General features: G+C 42.8%; 2 long non-coding RNA genes across 2 annotated transcripts; one reads left to right on the top strand and one right to left on the bottom strand.

Moving 5' to 3' along the window:
- The first annotated feature begins 1,244 nt into the window (after positions 1–1,244).
- Positions 1,245–6,751, top strand: LOC111098285. The gene is made up of 5 exons (XR_005367860.1): positions 1,245–1,381; positions 2,805–2,890; positions 3,380–3,455; positions 4,273–4,476; positions 6,333–6,751. It is a non-coding gene; the product is annotated as an uncharacterized LOC111098285 (long non-coding RNA).
- LOC119874182 lies at positions 4,901–11,238 on the bottom strand. Its single transcript, XR_005367862.1, has 2 exons — positions 10,977–11,238; positions 4,901–7,060 (listed from the first exon to the last, which is right to left on the bottom strand). It is a non-coding gene; the product is annotated as an uncharacterized LOC119874182 (long non-coding RNA).
- Between the last annotated feature and the right edge of the window lie 9,871 nt (positions 11,239–21,109).

Raw genomic sequence — 21,109 nt, 5'->3', positions numbered from 1 at the left:
CCCCATTCAGTGTCCCCCAGTGTGTAGAGCCTGAGCTCTAGCTCCCAGCGTGGTCACATCCCAGGGATTCTCATTTAGCTAATCGCCCCATCTCATGTCCCACTCTGGCAAGGCTATCGCCAACTACTAGATGATGCATAGACAAAGGAGGAGAAAAGTCTTCTCACGGGAAAACTCTGCCCCTTTCTCTGTGAGATAAATTTTTCTTCTGACATCCACCAAAGCTAAAAATCTGACCTGACAGAAATTAGGTGAGAAAAGGAAAAGAACTGATTTTTTCATGGTTCATAATAGTAAGCCAGTCTCTTTTTGTTACAATCACATGGTCTTGGCAAATGATGAAAATACTTTAGAAGGCTTGCACAATGAAAAATAAAATCCTCCCCTCCCTGGATTGTTGTTAAAAACACGCATTTCCTGGGTCCTCACACCTTGCCCTGGTGCCTCCCTTGAGAAGCCAAACACTGCGAGGTTGAGTTCCCAAAGCTCTAAGCCTGTTCCGCCTAAGGTTCTTCTTCCTGGGTTTAGAAAACAAGCCCTAGGTCTGACCCCAGCCCGGCACATTCTCCGAGCACACCCTAAAGGCACCTGACAGAGGCACAGACACCGTGCCAGAGCATGTTTCATCACCCAATAACCCCATACGTACAACTTGCTGCCTTTCTTGTAATAGTTTTTACCTCTTCATTCTTCTCGATAGGTTCTCTTTGGGCCCACTGCCTAGCTACCCAAACTGGCAGAGGTAACTCTGGTGCCCAAGAAACTGAACCTCAGAGAGCCCAATAGCGCCCAGCAGCATTCAAGGCCCTACCTCTGTCCCATCATCAGACAGTCGTAGCTTTGGACAGAAAAAGTTGGGCAAGTGAAGACAGTCAGCTCAGTATACTCATAGAAGGAGTGTGTGTGTGTAGGGGGCGGGCAGCTTAGAGGTCTTTGGTCCTCTCTTCCAGAAGATACTGGGGTGGGTGGAGATCCTATTGCCAACTTTGTTCTCCCATTTCAAGCATTTAGCTCTCTAGAAGGTGAGAATTTCTTTTCTTGGCGACGATGAATCTCCCCTGTTTCAGTTAAAGCCTATTTGTTTTGTTTGTTTAAACCTCAGCATACAAAGGATGAAAACGGCGCAATGACCCCGTCCTGACCCTGCCTAACTCAATGTTGATAATTTGGAGTCCAGCTTGGATTTTATTTTTATTTTATTTTATTTTATTTTATTTTATTTTATTTTATTTATTTTTCAGCTTGGATTTTAAAACGTGGGATTACTTTGTGAGTTCCTCTACCCAGGGCTAGAGGGAAAAACTCAAGACAAAGTCAGAGATGGTTGCTTTCCCCCGCTCCCCAGTGAACTGCTGGCCCTGAGCAAAATTGGGAGAAGGAGGTTTGTTTTTGGTTTTGGTTTTTTATTTGGGGCATGGGGTGTTGGCTGTTGCTTTTACACAAAGAAGGTTTATTAGCTCATATGTTTGAAAGAACAAATATGAATCCAGGGACTTTCAGACAATCCAGATTGCCCAGATTTCATTCTATGTTGGCCTCAGGTTCTTTCAAGGCTTATGATTGGCTCATCCTCATCCCAGATGGCCCAGGGGCTGACAATGAGGTGATGCTGCAGCCACAGTTTGACTACTGGGAAGAGGCAAAAGAGGTTCCCTAAAGGAGTGGACTGGTATTGCCAGGAGGAGAGAATAGACATGCAGGCCAGACACACCCACAAAGATTTACTATCTCCCCAGTTTATAGTTAGGGAAAGTAAGGCTCAGCCAGTCTGTTACTCCATATTCCAAGCTCCCACAATGCTGTGCTGTAGCAGGAATGACAATTCGGCTTTAGGGATTGGAAAAACTAGACACACAGAGATGAGGCAAATTTGTGTAAGATCACAAGCTAGTAAGTGGCTGACCTGAACCCAGACACAGCAGTCAGGATCCATGGTCTTTTCAATAGATTTGGCAGTAGCCTGGTGTTCAGCTTGTGAGACTGAAGATAGCCAGGAGATAGTCTTCCTGGTTGCTTAAGAAATAGCAGATTTGGATTTGGTGTTTCCAGGCCTTGCCCTCCACAGCCATGTTGAGTCAGCATATTGTGCTTTCTGGTTTTTGTTTTTTCCCCATGACACTTTTCATCCAGTGCCATTGGATCCTCCCCAAAACTTTGCAAGTATAGGACTTCTTTTTTTTTCAGATTATAACACTATTAGAATTTGATGCTTTTTTTTTTTTTTTTTTAAGATAAAGCTTTTTAACTAAGTGAACAGTAAAGGGGCCAAATCTAATGTTTACAGCTCAGTGCTTTTTGTTTTTGTTCTTACAAATGTCACATTTCTTTTTTTTAAAAAATATTTAATTAATTAATTTATTTGAGAGAGAGAGAGCAAGAGAAAGCAAGCTGGGGAAGTGGGGGGCAGAGGGAGAGAGACAAGCAGACTCCTGGCTGAGTGCAAAGCCTGAGATCACTACCTGAGTGGAAATCCAGAGCTGGCCACTTAACCAACTGAGCCACCCTGGCACTCCACATTCTTATTTTTGATAGAAAACACTACTGAGGATAACATACATAAAATGTTCAATGAGTTTAAGTAAGTGTGTATAGTTGTACAAGTATCACCTCACTGTAGTTTTAGAATATGTTCCCATTCCACAAAAACTTCTTTGTCCCAGTCAAAGGCTGCTCCCACCCCAGCCCCAGGCCATCTCTGATGTGCTATCACAGCCCATTCACTTCTCCAAGATAAAACTGGCATAAACCCACAATGCCAAGGTAATACTCCTGGGTGATCTTCCCGTGGCTTTCTCTTCCTGCAGGAAGGTCCAGCAAGACTTGCTCTTGTAGGTGAGAAGCTGTCCTACCTGAGCCAGTAGCTCCTTCTCTCAACAGTGAATGAAATAAGGTATTACAGACTCTGCTAGGCATAAAGAATGTCAAGATCCTGTGAGGAAATCTCAGAAACTCCTAAGTCAGTTAAGGATGTTGAGGTATAACCTCAAGGAAATAGGATTTAATGCAAAAATGAGCTAGAATTCATATAGCAGTTTTATAAGGCAGCATGCAAAGGAAAGGAATTTGCAGACCGTTCTAGTACTTGAACGTGAATATTCCGGGCCTCCTGACAGAGCTGTGTGTCCTGGATGGGTTGTAGAAACCAGGAGTTAATTAGCTCAGCCCTTGGGGCAGCTAGAGGGGTGGTTTACCTCTGGGGCTAACAAATACTATCATTTCTTCTCTCTACTAGTTTGTGAAAAACTGGCTGGGAAATTGCCAAAGGGAGTGCTGATGGTAGACTGAATTCATAGCTTCATGAGTTGAGTCAGCTCTAAATATCACCCCTCTGTGTTAATTATGGCTTTGCTAACAGACTTTTTTTGTTTCTGACCTCCAGGGTTGTGGGTGTGTTGGCCAGCTATCAGAAACATTCTGATAATCCAGGCAGTTATTTTCTTCTTGAAAGTAATTAGGTATCTCTGGTTTGTATATATGTCTCTTTTGTGTGTACGTGTGTGTTTTTAAGATTAATTTATTTATTTGAGAGAGAGCGAGTGTGCGCGTGAGCATGAGAGAGGGAGAGGCAGGTAGAGAGAATCTCAAAGCAGACTGCGGAGCATGGAGCCTAACGTGGGGCTGGATCTCACGACCCTGACATCATGACCTGAGCCAAAAGCAAGAATCCAGTGCTTAACCAACTGCGCCACCCAGGTGCTCCTCCCCTTTTTGTTTTATTGTGGTAAAATATGCATAACATAAAATTTACCATTGTAACCATTTTATTTTTTATTTATTTATTTATTTTTTTTTAATTTATTTATGATAGGCACACAGTGAGAGAGAGAGAGGGAGAGAGAGAGGCAGAGGGAGAAGCAGGCTCCATGCACTGGGAGCCCGACGTGGGATTTGATCCCGGGTCTCCAGGATCGCGCCCTGGGCCAAAGGCAGGCACTAAACCGCTGCGCCACCCAGGGATCCCAGGGATCCCTGTAACCATTTTAAATGTACAATTCAGCTGCCCTAGGTGTGTTCACACTGCTGTGTGACCCTCACCATTCTCCAGCTGTAGAAATTTTTCATCATCGCAAACTGAAACTGTGTACCCATTAAATAATAGTTTCCTATTCCCCCTCCCCCAGCCCCTGGTGAACACTGTTATATTTTATGTCTCCGTGAATTTGTCACCGTAGGTACCTCATATAAGTGGAATCATACAATATTTGTTCTTTTGCGTTTGGTTTCGAAGGCCACCCATGTTATAGTGTGTGGCAGCATTTCCTTCTTTTTCAGGCTGTCTCGTGTATTTTTCACGAAAGGAAGTTTTCTCCTGTTATGTTACCTTTGGAGGCACTTCATACAACTGTGTCTTAGGACCTGCAGAGCTGACACACAGGCCCTGGGCTGACAACAATACCGCTGGCATCTTTATCTGAGAAGCCAGCAGGGATCCTGTTCTCTCTGGCTTCTCTGATCACAGCACTCTTCCCCTCCACAGTAAGTTCTCAGATTTATGAAACCTCCCTCTGCACAATTTGTACATTCAGCCTCATATTTAATTATAAAAACCTTTGTCCCTTCTCAGAGGAATTTCAGGTATCAGGACATAGATATGGATATCTATAATATGGATATAATACGGATACCTATAAGGATCAGTGTCCTACACGACATACAGATTTCTTTTCTTTTTTTAAAGATTTTATTTATTTATTCATGAGACACACACACACACACAGAGAGAGAGAGAGAGAGAGAGAGAGAGGCAGAGACACAGGCAGAGGGAGAAGCAGGCCCCATGCAGGGAGCCCAAAGTGGGACTCCAACCCCGGGTCTCCAGGACCAGGCCCTTGGCTGAAGGTGGCACTAAACCGCTGAGCCACCCAGGGATCCCCGACATACAGATTTCTTCAGACAAATGTCGTGAGTGAAAAGTAATCTTTATTAGGAATTTTCTTTGGACCAGGCTCTCTTCCTGGTGTTCTACATCCACTATATGATTTAATCCTTTTGACAACATTCCAAGAGCCATATGACCATTTGAGATTATACAGAGGAAATTGAGGCCCTGAGAACCCTGAGGATGAAGGTTCCCAGAGACAGGACCAGGATGAGGGTGAAAAGCCAGGGCTACTCATGCCAGGCCCAAGATGCCTTCCTTTTCCAGAGTCAAGAGCAAGTAATTGTAAAATACAAGGCTTTAAAAAGACCCAGACACTGGTCGGGGAGATATTATTCCATCTTGTTTCCTAGGATGGCCTCTGGTAGTGTTAAGGATTTCAGTCCTGTGGGTATGTCCAGGGACATCCTTGCTCAACCCAGCCTTCAGGTAAGACTGTTCTAACAGGCCAGGTGTGCCAGGCCAGTGGCCCCAGAAGGAGCCAGAGAGGCAATTCTCTTTTGCTTTCTTGGTAGTGGTGGTGGATAACTATGGGCATCCTGGTTGGTAAGTCTATGTGGCCCCATTCTCCCTGCTGGCATCCTCTAAGACCTGCCTGCAAGACTGAGGTTGGCTTCTAACCATGTGAGATAGGAACCAGTCTAAGAGGCTATTGACTTACCTCTCTCCTCCCTACTTTCTTATCATTCCTCAGTGCTCTAATTTATTACTTTTGGAAAAAATGTTATTTATTTATTTGAGAGAGAGTGAGTGAGTGAGCATGAGTGAGGAGAGGGGAAGAGAGAGGGAGAAGCAGGCTTCCCATTGAGCAAGGAGCCTGACTTGGAACTCCATTCCAGGACCCCAGGATCATCATGACCTGAGCTGAAGGCGGTGCTCAACTGACTGAGCCACCCCAGCACCCCTCCTTGGTGCCTTTAAATTCTCTCTCCCTAGCCTCTTCTATTTATAATGATGCAAAAATCACAATGGCTATTGTCTTTGAGTGCCTTCCTTGTGTCTAGCTTTGTGCTAGGCAGGTTTTACCTATGACTTATCCTTCACGAATCATCCTTATGAGGTAGGTCTCAAAGTAGTTAATGGAAAAAGTTAAGTGGTTGAAAGAGAGTTTCCTCTGCCCTGCCTAGCAATGCCTGTTGTCAATCTCACTAGTAGGGGAGGGGCAGAGTGGGAAGGACCTGCGTTATTATTAGACCGTGTATACCAAGGACACCAGTACAGGGGAGTGGAGGGTGTGGAGAACTCTCAAGTTCTGCTTTAAGCTGGATCACCTCTTTACAGGACTGGAATGTACACCTTGAAGTAGCCAAATATTTCCCAATAGTCTGGAAGCCTCTGTTGTCCCTTGACAATTGCAAAAGAATTCAATAATCAAGTTAACACGATTGTTTCTCCCTTCTCGGCTTTGTGGCTGAATTAAAAACTATAATTCAGTTGCATTTATTATTCCCAGAAGGCATCAAAGAGAACTGCTTCATGTAGTGATAAAGCATCCAGTCAAGTGTAAAACAAGCAGACAAAGGAGTCATGGGATTGGAAGAGATGCCGGAGTCAACTGAATCGGGTGATACCTCCAGAGACACGTCCACTGAATGGGCGGGGCGGCCTCAGTCTCTTCTAGGGAATGGAATTGCAAAGCCTTTTTCTTGGGTAAGATTATACCCTATCTGAACAATTTCCAAAATCAAATTTTGTGTTTAATCAGGGCATCCGCATCAACAAAAGCAAAAAGATTTGAAGTGTATAAATCCATACTCTAGAGATAGAAATTTATTCTCACAAATGAAATGAATTCAAGAAAAATTAAAAACCAGCTGCTTTCTGCCTGTTACTTCAACGTGTGTGTGTGTGTGTGTGTGTGTGTGTGAATCCAATGACAGATTTAGGCACAGTGCCTGACACAGAGCAGACCCTAGATACATAGTAGTTTTTCTCTTTCTTTCCAAACCTAGAGAGGAGAAGTAGAGATTTTTGCTGATGACCCTGAAGCCAGTATCTGCCTTCAAGTTTGTCAATTATGAGGTGCTAGGCCTTGAAATCCAGAACAGTTTCATTCTGTGGCATCTGCATTGTTGATCATGGGCAGGGAAGCCTCTCTGCTCCCAGATGTTGGCTCAGGCCCAGTGCAGCTGGCTTCTTATCGGCCTCTCTGGTTCTGGCCCCACAATTCACTCCTGTTCCCTGTAATTCAAAAACAACCAGGCTTTGAAAAGTGAGATTGTGGGAAGGGGTTCCTTCGATCTGGAGATAGAAAGATGAAATAAGATCTTCCTCATCCTTGAGCACAAATGTCTGCAGGAAAATAAATGTTCTAAGGCCCTATGGCCAGCCCAGCCACTGTAGAAATACAGAAATCTTTCCACTGAAAGAAAAGAGAGACACCCTGGGTCAATAGTTCTTGTATGTCTTTTGCTAAAAGTAAACAATTAAGACCCATAGATGGACTATAACAGCAGCAGACAATAACAGACGTGCCCAAGACTCTCGTATCTGAAGCACAGATTCCCGCAGGACCTCAGAGGCTGGCCCCCAGTGCCTCTGTCCCCCATCCCAGTGGGGAAAGCTCCATCTGTGAAGAGCACCAGTGTCTGAACGACCCTTTCAGCTTATGTGGTTTACATATACTACTTAAAGTGTGGCCCCAGACCAGCAGTATGGACAGGACCTGGAAGCATGTCAGAAATGCAAAGTGTTACAAGCCCTCCCCAGACCAACTGAATGAGAATCTGCCTTGTAACCAGATCCCAGGTGATCTGTGTGCCCACTGAAGTTTCTGACCTGGTCTTGTATTATTACTTGTCTTTCCAAACACACACAGTCTTGGCTCCCCACGTAGAATGCTATCCTTCTCAAATGTGAGAATGTTCTATTGTCTTTTCATCCTCTACTTGTCCCTCATAAGAGCAATCAAACATTTACTTAGAAAGAACAACTTCGGGGATCCCTGGGTGGCTCAGCGGTTTAGTGCCTGCCTTCGGCCCAGGTCGCGATCTTGGAGTCCTGGGATTGAGTCCCAGGTCAGGCTCCCTGCATGGAGCCTGCTTCTCACTCCGCCTGTGTCTCTGCCTCTCTCTCTCTCTTTTTCTCTCTGTCTCTCATAAATAAATAAATAAAATCTTTAAAAAAAAAAAAAGAAAGAAAGAACAACTTCAAGGCCCTGCCTCCAATTCAAACAAACCAGATACAAAAGGCATTCAGAAGTAGGGTTGTTGGGGCTACTGGGTGGCTCAATGGTTGAGCCTATGCCTTTGGCTTGGGGTGTGATCCCGGTGATGAAGTTGGAATTTGGATGAGGTCCAGAGCCCATGACCAAGAAAGACTTCTTCAGACATTTTTGGTGCAAAATGGTGGTTTTATTAAAGCACAGGGACATGATCCGTGGACAGGAAGAGCTGCTACCCCGGGGGCCTGTGAGGGGTGGCTGATTATATAACTGGGAATTAGGGGAGGTAAGGAAAAGGGAGATTTCAAAAAGATTTTCATATGCTAAGGAAGACCTACACTATACTGGAGGCCTTGCGTTCTCAAGTTAAATATTGTTTTTCCCTCCAGCAAGGCATTCACATTAAGACAATTAGAAACTTCATGAGGAACCCTGGGGCGGCGGGGGGGGGGGGGGGGGGTTGTTTGTGGAATATCAGCTGCACTTTGTCCTCTGCTAGCCCTGTTCCCCTCACTGGGATCCTGGAATCATGTCCCATATCAGGCTCCCTGCTCAGCGGGGACCCTACTTCTCCCTCTGCCTATGTCTCTGCCTCTCTCTGTGTGTCTCATGAATAAATGAGACAAATGAACAATATCTTAAAAAAAATAGTGTTTCTAATTTAGCAAATAAAAATACAAAATGTCCAGTTATATTTGCCTTTCAGAGAAGCAATAAATAGTTTTTGGTGCAAGTAGGTCCCAAATGTTGCATATGTCCTGCATTTTATCTGGCACTCCTACTCAGGAGTCAAAGTCCTGGGCTTCCCTGACCACCTCCCACCTCCACCTCTGCCTGCTTTAGGCTTCAGACCCTCACTTGCTTCCAGTGGTTGTGCCTTTGGTTCATTTTTTCAAGCCTCAGATCATGGTGTGCTTCCTTTCTCCCAGTGTGGGTTAGAGGCAGGTGGTGAAAATAGCATAGATTTGGCATATCAAGGAATGCCTGGGTGGCTCAGTGGTTGAGCGTTGGCCTTTGGCTCAGGGTGTGATCCCGGGGTCCTAGGATCGAGTCCCACATCGGGCTCCCTGCATGGAGCCTGCTTCTCCCTCTGCCTATGTCTCTGCCTCTGTCTCTCTCTGTGGGTGTCTCTCATGAATAAATAAATAACATCTTAAAAAAAAAAAAAAGATTTGGCATCAAGCCAGCCTCTTGACTCAGCAAGTTTTGTCTTTCTGAGCCTGTCTCCTTGCCTATAAAACTCAGTGTCATATAGAGAGCACCAGGGACAGAACACATCTGCTTATCCAATGTCCTTGGCTGCCTTTAGTTATCTCTTGATAACCCGATCCCTGGCAGGCATGGTCCAGTTGTCCTTGGGTCTCTACCGTTCTCCAGTATCAACTCCAGAGAACTGGATGTGAACAGCACTTTGATGCAGACCAGTATCGTTCTCTAGTGGCATCTGTTACTGGTCTGCCATGAGTTTACCTCTGACTGGAGCAATTTCTGGGTTGCAAATTTAGCATGAGATTCCTGACTCAGGTTGCTTCCAAGCCAAATGTAATTATATGGTTGTTCTGCTGCACCTATAGCAACTTTTTTTTTGAGAGGAAACATATATAACTATCACCAATGGACCAGTTTTCATCTGGGTAGTTTAAATTGCATGTCTAAGGGAAACATGCTTGGGGTATTATAAATTCCATGCATTCCACAAACACCATGTACTTTTTTCCCTCTTACATTTCTACTTTCATTGGCTTCTTTAAATACTCCCGCTGGTACCACCAGAGATCAGCAAAGGTAAGAAAGCATGTTCTAGTCAATCGGTCTTTGCCTGGTGGTAGCTTTGAGAGGGGAAGTTGAATTTTTCTTTTTCTTTCTTTCTTTCTTTCTTTCTTTCTTTCTTTCTTTCTTTCTTTCTTTCTTTCTTTCTTCTTTCCTTCCTTCCTTCCTTCCTTCCTTCCTTCCTTCCTTCCTTCCTTCCTTCCTTCCTTCTTCTTTCTTTCTTTCTTTCTTTCTTTCTTTCTTTCTTTCTTTCTTTCTTTCTTTCGAAACTGAATTTTTCTATGATTTTTCCCCCAAATACGGAAAAACAAACATGAAGTTCATGTATCCACGTAATCATTAGTTTTACTAGGTCTATTATACAAGCCATATATGTATATTTGATAATAGCTGTAGAAGTGCCAGTTTTATGAAGTCCGTTGCATCTAAAGTTTAATTGGATTTTACAATCAAATTAGCAACAAGCTCCAGCCCTAGCCATTAATACTGTACAGGCAGCATGGGGGGGGGGGGGTCTAATTGCCATTAAGGAAACAATATTTCACAATAATAGGAAAGAGGAACTGGGATTTAAAAGTTATATCTGCCGGGATCCCTGGGTGGCGCAGCGGTTTGGCGCCTGCCTTTGGCCCAGGGCGCGATCCTGGAGACCCGGGATCGAATCCCACGTCGGGCTCCCGGTGCATGGAGCCTGCTTCTCCTTCTGCCTGTGTCTCTGCCTCTCTCTCTCTCTCTCTGTGACTATCATAAATAAATAAAAATTTAAAAAAAAGTTTAAAAAAAATAAAATAAAAGTTATATCTGCCAATGAGCACCAAGTGATATGTGGAAGTGTTGAATACTATATAACACACCTGAAACTAATCTAACACTGTACATTAACTATACTGGAATTACCAGACTCCTACATTTCTGGAAACTACCAAACACTGAAATCAGAGATTCCAATGATCACTTCTCAAATTCCAGGCATTCTAAACATTGATCCCAAACCTTCAGAACCATCTTGAATAAACCTAATTTTCCTAAAGAATTTGTTTCCTTCCCATAGACTGGAAAAGTCTGGAGTATCCTAAATCCACACTGTGTACACTGCACAGTCTTTCCATCTGTTGGCTGGAGCTCTCTCCTGGAAGCACTTTCATATTCAAATTATGTACTCACTTATCCCGAAGGAAACAGGGTCACCTGGTCCAGGGTCTCATCCAAAGTCTCATCTTTGGGACATGAAAACAAAGACCCAGGGAGGTTAAGAGATCTGCTTTATGGAGAATAAGCACCAAGTCACCCAGCAATAAAGAGGGAAGCTGGTATCCCTAAGAACTAATTTGGTTTCAATGTCAATGTTTTTATGGTTGGTCGAGTCCTCTGAAGTAAGGCTGCTTCAATGTGTGATTCATAGGTCAGCAGCATTAGCATCAGGGCGCTTCTTAGAATGCAAATATCTTTATTATTATTATTAAAATTCTAGTAAAATACATAAGAGAAAATTTACCATCTTACTGATTCCCTAGAGTCCAGTTCAGAGGCATTAAGCATATTTACAGTGTTGTGCAACCATCCCACCTTTTAACTTCAGAACTCTCTTCATCTTGCAAAACTGAAACTCTATGCCCTTTTTTTAAATAATAAATTTATTTTTATTGGTGTTCAATTTGCCAACATACAGAATAACACCCAGTGCGCATCCCGTCAAGTGCCCCCCTCAGTGCCCGTCACCCATTCACCCCCACCCCCGCCCTCTTCCCCTTCCACCACCCCTAGTTTGTTTCCCAGAGTTAGGAGTCTTTACGTTCTGTCTCCCTTTCTGATATTTCCTACCCATTTCTTCTCCCTTCCCTTCTATTCCCTTTCACTATTATTTATATTCCCCAAATGAATGAGAACATATGTTTGTCCTTCTCCGATTGACTTATTTCACTCAGCATAATACCCTCCAGTTCCATCCACGTTGAAGCAAATGGTGGGTATTTGTCATTTCTAATGGCTGAGGAATATTCCATTGTATACACAGACCACAGCTTCTTTATCCATTCATCTTTTGATGGACACCGAGGCTCCTTCCACAGTTTGGCTATTGTGGCCATTGCTGCTAGAAACATAGGGGTGCAGGTGTCCTGGCGTTTCATTGCATCTGTATCTTTGGGGTAAATCCCCAGCAGTGCAATTGCTGGGTCGTAGGGCAGCTCTATTTTTAACTCTTTGAGGGACACAGTTTTCCAGAGTGGCTGCACCAATTCACATTCCCACCAACAGTGTAAGAGGGTTCCCTTTTCTCCGCATCCTCTCCAACATTTATGGTTTCCTGCCTTGTTAATGTTCCCCATTCTCACTGGTGTGAGGTGGTATCTTATTGTGGTTTTGATTTGGATTTCCCTGATGGCAAGTGATGCAGAGCATTTTCTCATGTGCTTGTTAGCCATGTCTATGTCTTCCTCTGTGAGATTTCTTTTCATGTCTTTTGCCCATTTTATGATTGGATTGTTTGTTTCTTTGGTGTTGAGTTTAATAAGTTCTTTATAGATCTTGGAAACTAGCCCTTTATCTGATATGTCATTTGCAAATATCTTCTCCCATTCTGTAGGTTGTCTTTTAGTTTTGTCGACTGTAACTCTATGCCCATTAAACAACTCTCCACCTCCTCTCTTCCTGGCCCCTAGCAACCACTGTCTCTATGAACTTGTATCTCACATACGTGCAATCATACAGTACCTATCTTTTTGTGACTGGCTTATTTCACTTAGGGTTCAACCATGTTGTAGCATGTGTCAGAATTTTCTTCCTTTTTGAGACTAAGCAATATTTTATTGTGTGTACATACCATATTTTGTTGGTCCATTCATCTCTTGATGAACATTGGGTGCTTCCACCTTTTGGCTTTTGTGAATAACGCTGCTATGCACATGGGTGTACAAATATGTCTTCAAGACCCAGCTTTCAATTCTTTTGAATTTATACCCAGAGGTGGAATTGCTGAGTAAAAGTATAAATCCTGGGCCTCACCTGAGCCAATTAAATCAGAATCTCTCCTCAAAGAGGCCCAGGATATGTGCTTTTACAAGCTCTCCAGGTGATTCTTTTATACTTCATAGCTAGAGCAAGCACTGTTCTGAAGGACTTCTCAGGGTGGTGGGCTTGCAGGGGAAGGGGGTTTGGTTTACTTCAGGCAGGAGCTTTGTTCCTCCACTGTTGTCATGGTGGTCAGGTAAGACCTGACATTGCTGCTGGTTAGACGTGAGGTGTGACTACAGAGTACTGAGGCAGATGTCTTCAAGAGGGGACTTTGGAATCAGTCTTCGTTCTAGAGGACTCTAATTCATTTGAAAATAAGAATGCAGGGTGGGGCAGCCTGGGTAGCTCAGCGGTTTAGCGCCGACTTCGGCCCAGGGTGTGATCCTGGAGACCCAGGATTGAGTCCCTCGAGTCCCTCGTTGGGCTCCCTGCATGGAGCCTGCTTCTGTGTCTCTGCCTCTCTCTCCGTGTCTCTCATGAATAAATAGATAGAATCTTTAAAAAAAAAAAAAAAAGTGCAGGGTAATAAAATGAGGCTTAAAAAAACAACTAAGAAAACAAACAAAAAAAGATTAACTCTGCTTTTAAGGAAAAAGACAAGGGAAATTGAATGATAATAAAAGAACTGTAAGGACTCTGTGTACAATCTGAAGAGAGCAATTGCATGGCTGCAGGGTACATGTGGGCCAGTGAGTGAAGTAGACTCGTGGGCGCCAGGTGCTTACACTCAGGGGGGTGTGTGTGAGTAATGTGGCCCCTAAGGGCCTCACCAGGCTAGCAGCTATTACTCAGCTCTGACCCAACTCCTGACCTGTCTGAATCTGCATAAATTCCTTAGTTTTTCTGAAATTTACAAAAGAAGCTTGATATCCAGGTGTATATGTGAAATCTCCCCATTTCCAGTGTTGGCGTCAATGTTTTAAAAATATTGGGCAAGTCAAATAAAGGACTGGGACAGACCTAAGCCCATGGATGACCATTGAGAACCTATCTTTTGTCTTCTTTTTTTTTTTTAATTTATTTATGATAGTCACACAGAGAGAGAGAGAGAGAGAGAGGCAGAGACATAGGCAGAGGGAGAAGCGGGCTCCATGCTCCTGGGAGCCCGACGTGGGATTCGATCCTGGGTCTCCAGGATCGCACCCTGGGCCAAAGGCAGGTGCTAAACTGCTGCGCCACCCAGGGATCCCTCTTTTGCCTTCTTTTTACTAAAACTGGGAGGTAAAATGATGTGCTAGATAGCAGGCTCCAGTTCCCTTGCATTAACTATTTAAACTCCCTAAACCCCAGATTCCACATCTGTAGAAGGAGGACGATAATGGGGCCAGATCAAAGGAGGGTTGTAAGGACCCCAGGATCATGACCTGAGCCAAAGCTCAATCACTGAGCCACCCAGGTGCCCCAAGAAATAGTTTTTAAATGTTGTCTGCTGTGCTGGATTCTGGGTTGGAGAAACCATGGAGATCAAAGTAGACATGGTCCCTAACAGAATGGTGCTTGTAGACTAACAGGGAAGATAGTAAAATCATTAATAATAATAATAATAATAATAATAATAATAATAATAGCATATGGGAAGTATGATGATGGCGATAGGACAGGTTCCTATGAGAGTTTCCAGGAGCTGGCAACACGGATGAAGGGGATCAGGAAGTAGTAACATTTAAGCTAAAACCTCCAGCCCTGTTAGTTCTATATGTACAGGTTTTCAACTGAAGATGAATAGGTCTTTTCTGATGCTTTACATTATCTCCTCTACACTGATGACTGTACCATCGTTGTAACTTCTCTTGGCCCCAGAGACAGACTCCAGTCTTTCATCTTACCGGGGCAGTCTTGCCATTGCTAAATCCCCACATGGTCATATTTTAACCCCACAAAACCTTTGTTCCCACCCAAGTGGCTCTCCTGTCCAACATTCTTCCTAGCAGAATTATTCCACTTACCACCATTATCTTTGACTCCTTCCTCTCCTTAATCAGCTTGTATGCAACTGGTTCAACAATAACAATGTTTTAAGTTATTGATAGCTTACTTTATGCCACGTCTCGGAAGGTATGGGGGCTACATAGATGAATAAGGTAATACACATTATCTCAATGAGTTTATATTTGGCAAAGAATCATTACATTAAGAGGTAACTGCTAAGATAGACTGCAAGAGTGTTAGAAAAGTAGGATGATGTAAAACATATTTAACAGTGGGTTTTAGGAAGACCAGGGGCTAACCAGAAGGGAACTCAGCCCTGAACAACCATTGTGATGGTTTCTGTACTGAGCAGATATAGCTCAGAATAGGACTTTAATAAGGGTTATTTAGCCAAATCTTAGGTGAAAGGGGAGATTATCTCCTCCAGGTGGGATTTGGAGGCTCAGTATTAGCATGAGAATAAAGGAAGGAGAGGACCAGCATAGAGCAGATTGGTTGGTGTGTGTAAAAATACTTCAAAGTTTGTATTCATGCTGCTAGAATGTAGAGTAGGGGACTTAAATCCTGGGGAGCCACTGGAGGGTGGAGTGCAAGTGCGTCAGATATGCATTGTTGGGCTGCCTTTTGTGTAGAAGGAGGCTGGTGAGGAGGGTGAAGGAGAGCAGGCACATTTGGTTGCCTATCCTACTAGCATCCAGCAATTTTGTTGTCATCACTTTCTCATGGGCTCAGGGAAACCAGCCTCTTCTCAGTTCCATCAATGGATTTTGATTAATCTGTAGGCAATCATGGTCATGTGTTTATGTGCTGCTATGCAACGTTAACGAATACCCAAAAGGAGAAGTCAGCTGAAGAGCCAAGCTGTGGCAGTCAGTCATTGTGCAGCCAAGGATATGACCATCATGAAGCTGCCAACATACTTGCAGAGTCCTTGATAACCTTATTGTGTTGCCAAGTTAATGACCTTTTTTTTTTTAATGATCTTTTGAGATGCTTCCAGATTTCTTGTTGAGACAGTGATATTTTCTATTGCTAACACACTTTGGTTTGAGTTTTCTGTAACTTCAAGCTGAAAAACAGAACCAGGGGGCAGGGAATATCTTTAGGGATTCTTGGGAGGATCCCCCAGCTGAATGATGGTGGGGCCAAAAGTAAGGCAGAGGGAAGTAAGGACAGAGGAAGAGATAGATTCAAAAACAGGGATGAAAATCAGCAAACTTGGTGGATGTTAGGTGTGGGACTGAGGGAGACGTGGGAAGCCCATGACTTCCTTTTAGCCACCAATCCCTTAGATTCTTTGAGCAAAATATCAATTGTGTCCAAATATGTCTTAAGGAGGATTTAGGGATGACAGTAGATCTCCATTTTATACCAATTAAAGCTCAATAAATCTATTGAAATCTATTTTGAAGGTTCAGAGTTCATCTGTGCTTTCATGACATTTTCTTGGCCGTATCTAGGCATTATTTTATACTGAGTCCTTGGTCAGAAATAAACTCTACAAATATATCATGATTGCTGGGACAAAATAAGCTCTGAATTACAGGACCTGATTTAAAAATTTTTTTGGGGGGGAGATGTACTTGACATTTAATATTACATTAGTTTCAGGTATACAACATAATGATTTCATATTTGTATATATTGCAAAATTGATGACCACAGTAAGTCTACTTAACATGTATTATCACACATAGCTGCAAATAGCTACAAATCTCTCTTGCAATGAGAATTTTTAAGATCTACTCTCCTAGCAACTTTCAAATATACAATACAGATTTATTTATTTATTTAAAGATTCTATTTGTTTATTAATGGGAGACACAGAGAGAGAGAGGCAGAGACATATACAGGGGAGCTCCCTATGGGGAGCCTGATGTGGGACTTGATTCCAGGACCCTGGATCACAACCTAAGCGGAAGGCAAACGCTCAACCACAAAGCCACCCAGGCATTCCTACAATACACTTTCATTAACTGTATAGGCACCATGCTGTGTATCATATCCCCACTACTTATGGATTTTATAACTGGAAATTTGTAGCTTTTGACCTCCTTCACCCATTTCAACCACCCTCCACCCCCTGCCTCTGGCAACCACCAATCAGAGATCACTCTGTATCTATGAACTTGTTTCCCTTCCCCCTCCACAACTAAGATTTCACATATAAGTGAGATCAGACGGTATTAGTCTTTCTCTGTTTGACTTATTTCACCTAACATAATACCCTCAAAGTCCACCCATGTTGTCTCAAATGGAAGATTTCCTTCCTTTTCTTATGGCTGAATAAAAAACTGCTTTAGAAGTAGTTTCTAGAACCACATTTTATTTTATTTTATTTTATTTATTTTATTATTTTATTTTATTTTTTATTGGAGCTCAATTTGCCAACATACAGCATATCACCCAGTGCTCATCCTGTCAAGTGCCCTTCTCAGTGCCCATCACCCAGTCACCCCATCCCCCCGCCCACCTCTCCTTCCACTACCCCTTGTTCGTTTCCCACAGTTAGGATTCTCTCATGTAGAACCACATTTTAATGAAAACCTTGGATTTGATGTATTTGTTGAGGGTTTGGCAGCAGACTGTTCCTGAAAGGCCCAGCTCCAGTGTCTGTATGTTGACCCTAGCTTTATTGACGATTCTCCCACAGCTGGGTCTTTTTGTTTATCACCTCAAATGATCTCTAGTTTTTTTCTTTTTTTAATATTTTATTTTATTTCATGATAACTGTACTCTTTAATCTCCACCCTCTTTTTCTGCCATTCCCCACCCACCTCCCCTCTGATAACCATCAGTTCTCTACAGTTAAAAGTCTGTTTCTTGCTTTGTCTATCTCTCTTTTTTTCCTTCGCTCATTTATTTTGTTTCTTAAATTCCACATATGAGTGAAATCGTATATTTGTCTTTCTCTGACTGACTTATTTCACTTAATGTTATACTCTCTAGGTCCATCCATGCTGCAGTGGCAAGATTTCATGTTTTTATGGCTAAATAATATTCTTCTGTGTGTGTGTGTGTGTGTGTGTGTGTGTGTGTGATGGTGATGGTGGTAAGGACCATTTTGAATTAAATGCCAACTATTTTACACATATTATCTCATTTAAACCTCACAATAACCTAGCGAGGTAGGCATTACTCTCTCCATTTTACTTATGAAAAATTAGGCTCAGAGATATTAAACTACTTCCCCAGTTTGCATAGTTAGTAAGTGGTTAAGCTGGGTTTTGAAACTACAACTCAAAGGCCCACTTTCTTCATTGTACAATTACAGTAACTGAGGAGATATAAGGAGACATTAAGCTAATACAAGGCAATGCAAAGCAAAGCCTATGCCAGGTTGGGACATACTAACACATATTTCACTAAGCATTAATTGTACTATACTCTGCAATATATGGTGATGCTTGCCATATTGGATAATGCTGAGTACTATTAGGGTACACAAATCTGTATTAAGGTAAAACGAATCCTGCTTCTTCTTTTTTCCTTTTATCTCTCCCTCCTTCCTTCCCTTCTCTTTAGAGGATGTTCCTGGGGCATCTGGATGGCTCAGTCAGTTCAGCATGTGCCTTCAGCTCAGGTCATAATTCCAGGGTCCTGGGATCAAGTCCTGCATCAGGCCCCCTGCTTGGCAGAGAGCCTGCTTCTCCCTCTCCCTCTGCCTGCCACTCCCCCTGTTTGTACTCTCTCTCACTCTCACTCATTCTCTCTCAAATAAATTTTTAAAAATCTTTAAAAAAATTTTATAGGAGAAGTTCCCTTTTGCTTCATATCTATTCTCCTGATTTTAATTATTTTGTTAAGAAATGATATTATATTAAGTTCTGGTACATTTTAAAAGAAGATTAATTTATCCACAGTTTTGCAACTCTAATGCACATTATTTTCCTTGTTCTGTGTTCCTTTCTGTCTTTGCACATGTACATATACATCCTCATATATTTGTAACCAAAGAGGAAATGGTTGAGTATTCTGATTCTTTTTATTAATTTCCTAAGGTATTGCATTACTTCTTTTTTAAATTTCATAGTATAGGCTTAGTGCACAAAACTTATGAAAAGACAAAATGTACATATACACACACCCCTCGTCTAATTTCACAACCCAAAGATAACCATTGTTAGTCATTAAAATGTATATGTCTTCATATCTTCCTACACCTAATGGGGTTAAAGGCTGACATTCAGGAAACACTGGGATGGAGCAGAAATATGATGACTAAGACATACACATACAGTGAGTGCTATTTTACTATTAGGCTCTGACTTAAAGCACTCCACATTTGATCCTCACAATAGGGTCATGAGAATAGGTATTATGGTTCCACTTTACAGATGGAGAAACTGAAACACAGAGAGGAAGTAATTTACCCCAACCTACACAGTAGCAAGGGCCAGAGCCCTGGTTTGAACCCAGGAACCTAACTCCAAAGGCCAGGCTTAAAACCACCACACTAATGCCAAGCCAAGCTCTTAGCAGACCTGGTCTGTGTGACCATGTCAGGAGGAGCTTCAGCAGGGACTGGTACTTTAGCTGTCCTGAAATGTGAGGAGCAGGTATCCAAAGGGGGAGTTGGAAGGCAGATGGAAGAGAGAATTTTAAGACCAAATGGCCTGTGTCAAGGCAGGAGGGCCAGGAGGTGGGAAAGAAATTCTAAAAGTGAGAGTGTGGGAGTGAGGGAGGAAGAGTGACCAAAATGAGGCTGGACAAAATGGGCGACTCAGGAGGGCTTTGTAAACTCTGTTCAAAGCCTGAACTTCACCCTGAAAGCAACAGTGACTCACTGAAAGGGTTCACTGAAGGGGTGTAAGCCAGAAGATGACAGAATTAATTTGCTTCTTAAAAAGACCCCTTTGAGGGACACCTGAGTGGCTCAGTTAGTTGTCTGACTCTTGATTTCAGCTCAGGTCATGATCTCAGGGTCATGGGATAAAGCCCTGCATTGGCAGGTTCTGTGCTCAGCACGGTGTCTTCTTGAGATTCTCTATCCCTCTCCTTTTGCCCCTTCCCCTACTTGCTCTCTCTCTCTCTCTTTCTCTAATAAATAACTCTTGGGACACCTGGGTGGCTCAGCAGTTGAGCATCTGCCTTCGGCTCAGGGCATGATCCCACAGTCCTGGGATCGAGTTCCACATCAGGCTCCCTGCATTGAGCCTGCTTCTCCCTCTGCTTATATCTCTGCCTCTCTCTGTGTGTTTCTCATGAATAAATAAATAAAATCTTTAAAATAATAATCATGATAATAAATAAATCTTTAAAAAAGTCTAGAAGATATATATTAAATTATTAATGGATGAAATAAAATGAAGTCTGGGATGTGCCTTGAAATATCGTTGACAATTGTTGAAGCAAGGTGATGGGTACATTGAAGTCTATTATATGTTAGAAATTTTCCATTAGAAAAAGATAAATTATATCCCTGCCATGTGCCAGATATTATCATTAGCCATGGGTACTTTTATCCCTGCCCTGAAGGAGCCCATAGTCAACAGGGGGAAAGCAACTATTAAACACATGAGGTCAAAATAATGATAGGCTAGAGGATGTACAGGATTGCTAAGAGTTGGGAGGGGAGAATATTTCTAAGCACAAGAAGTAATACATGCAAGAGTCCTGGGGCTAGAGGAAAAAGCTAAAGTACAGTCAAGAAGAGTCTGCAAATGACCCAGTTAAGGCAGCGGGGAGTATGCTGACAGCAAAGAAAATATGATAAAGAGAATGGGGACATAGTAATCTAAATTTGTGAAAAGGACTATATAGTGAATTCTGTTGCAACCCAAGTTCTGTAAGACTAGAAAATCTAGCTGAGTTATTCTAGCACTGGGTGAGAGGAGCTTAGCTGCCTTAACTGGGTATTACTTCTTGTGCTTAGAAACACTCTCCTCCCCATCACTATTTTCCTGGTTTAGTAGGGAACCCTGTGGAGTCTGGGAGCTGTGGGAGAGGCTGCTCCCTACTGAGGAACACCCCCTTTGCCTGTCTCAATAATAAAGCATTTAATATGACAGGTTATCTGGCAATCACTTCCTTGCTATGACCTCCTCAGACTAGCAGTGCCTGTTCCTTCCAGAAAATGGAAGGGAGTCAGCACTTTCTCCAGGTTAGGCTCTTCCTTATACCATTGCAAAGGAGTCCAAGATGGTGGAAGAGTAAGAGACCTTAGTTTCCTCTAGTCCTAGGAATTCAGCTAGATAGCTATTAACCAGAGCTCTAAGAAAAGAATAGCTGCAATTCTACAAACAGAAAATAAACCACTTTCTGCAAGGCAGGTGCAGAGAAGTGAATCTGAGGTGATATATGGGAAGATAAATCACAGAGGCGGGGTGGGGTGGGTGGAACCTGTGTAAACCCTC

Source organism: Canis lupus, chromosome 12 (genome assembly GCF_011100685.1).
Source record: "Canis lupus familiaris isolate Mischka breed German Shepherd chromosome 12, alternate assembly UU_Cfam_GSD_1.0, whole genome shotgun sequence".
NCBI lineage: Eukaryota > Metazoa > Chordata > Mammalia > Carnivora > Canidae > Canis > Canis lupus.
This window is presented reverse-complemented; position numbering and strand designations above follow the sequence as displayed.